Raw genomic sequence first — 1,777 nt, 5'->3', positions numbered from 1 at the left:
GTTCCTCGGTCATGTCCAATTCTGAAAACCCATGGACTGTAGCCTCTGTCCTTGGAATTCTCCAGGCAAGAATACTGGAGTGGGGTGCCTCTCTCTTCTCCAGGGGATCTTCCTCACAGAGATAGAATCCAGGTCTCCTGCAGTGTAGGCAGATTCTTTCCTGTCTGAACCACCAGGGAAGCCCAAAAGAGACACAGAATACTCGATTGAGGCACTGCTGGGATTCGAACCCAGGATCTCCTGTTTACTAGACAGGCACTTTAACCAACTAAGCCACGGTAATATTATAAACATTGATGTAATATGAGTGACAAAAGAAAATTAAAATTAGGTTTAAAACTATAGAAAGATTCTCAAGTTGTGTTTAATTAGATGAAAGTAGACACCCTTCAAAAGCCCAGGAAAATTACTATAAGTATCTAGGATTCTGTGCTCAGATTGCTTTAGATTTCCCCTCCACCTTGAGAAACTGGGCATGGTTAGTAACACATATGGAATAGTAAGGCCTAGATCCCAAGTCAAAAGATTGAGAAAGACACATGCATTCATAGGCTTTTAGACTGAAATAAAATGTCTGAGCTGTGTGTGCCTCATTTTTTTCAGATTCCCATTTCAAACCAGTCCTTACATTAAAGCAACTACCAGTCCTGTTACATCAGATAAGAAGGCTCTTCCCATCCACCCACCCCTACATTGTTCCCAGAACCCAATTGAGAAATTGCTCAGGATTCAGGAAGCCAGAAGCAGCAGGAGTTGTCGCCCAAATTGTGATTAAAAATGTAACAGAGAATCACTGCTGGGGATTTTCTTCTCTTCTCCTGGTTTTTAATTTTGATCTTAAATATCCATGTCTATATATATCCCTTGTGCTTTTGGAAGTTCCTCTGTTATGTAGACTACTTAGAGAAATACAATACATAATTAAAATCAAGAGCAACACATAGGAATCATGAATTACCTGCCAACCTGTGCAGCCACTGGCAGCCAAGCTGCCACCTTCAACAGGTCACCATACAGATTTAACACAGTCAAGCAGTCAAACAGTCAGTTAAGCAAACAGGCTGAGAAGTGCATGTTGGATCCGGAACCATTGCTCTAGGTTGATACACAGAGGAGATTACAGACAGTCCTTTTCCCTGCAGAGCTTTCAGTTCAACAATCAAGCTAGGGGCATCAAGTTGCATTTAGTTCTTTATCATGACAGCAGCGCAGGATTAAGATGGAGGGGAGGGAGACAAAAAAACTGATTTTGAGCTTTACTCCTTCAGTAATTCCATGTTCACTGCCAAACGAATATTGGAAAGTAGCAAGCATGAGGTAGAAAGATTTTGTACAGTATGACTGTAGAAATGTTTTTCATAGATTCCTAAAGTGTTACAATAGGAAAGGCAATCTTAAACTCATCTTGTCTAACGCCTTATATTATAGATGTGGAACTGAGACTCAGAAAAGCGGTTATGTAAGGCACTGCCACTAATTAGGAGCTGACTTGGGACCAGACATCGGATATCCTGAATCAAAGTCCAGTGCTTTTCAGAACACTGCACAGCAATGCTTGATTCTTTTTAATTAACACTCTTTTTCCTTTTAATTTCATGACCTCAGGTCTAGCCAGAGCTCTGTGGTAGACTGGAACCCCTGAATGCTCACGTCTCAACAAAGCCAAAACTGCTAGATAAAGCAGTTGAAAAACTTTAACAAATTGAATGAAACAAGAAGTTGAACAAAATTTCATGCTTTCATGTAGACAAAATATTTAAAGTACTGAAACAATAGT

At 40.2% G+C, this 1,777-nt stretch overlaps 1 non-coding gene across 1 annotated transcript; it reads right to left on the bottom strand.

The window, feature by feature from the left end:
- TRNAT-AGU lies at nt 210–283 on the bottom strand. Its single transcript has one exon. It is a non-coding gene; the product is annotated as a tRNA-Thr (tRNA).

Source organism: Capra hircus, chromosome 2 (genome assembly GCF_001704415.2).
Source record: "Capra hircus breed San Clemente chromosome 2, ASM170441v1, whole genome shotgun sequence".
Lineage (NCBI taxonomy): Eukaryota > Metazoa > Chordata > Mammalia > Artiodactyla > Bovidae > Capra > Capra hircus.
This window is presented reverse-complemented; position numbering and strand designations above follow the sequence as displayed.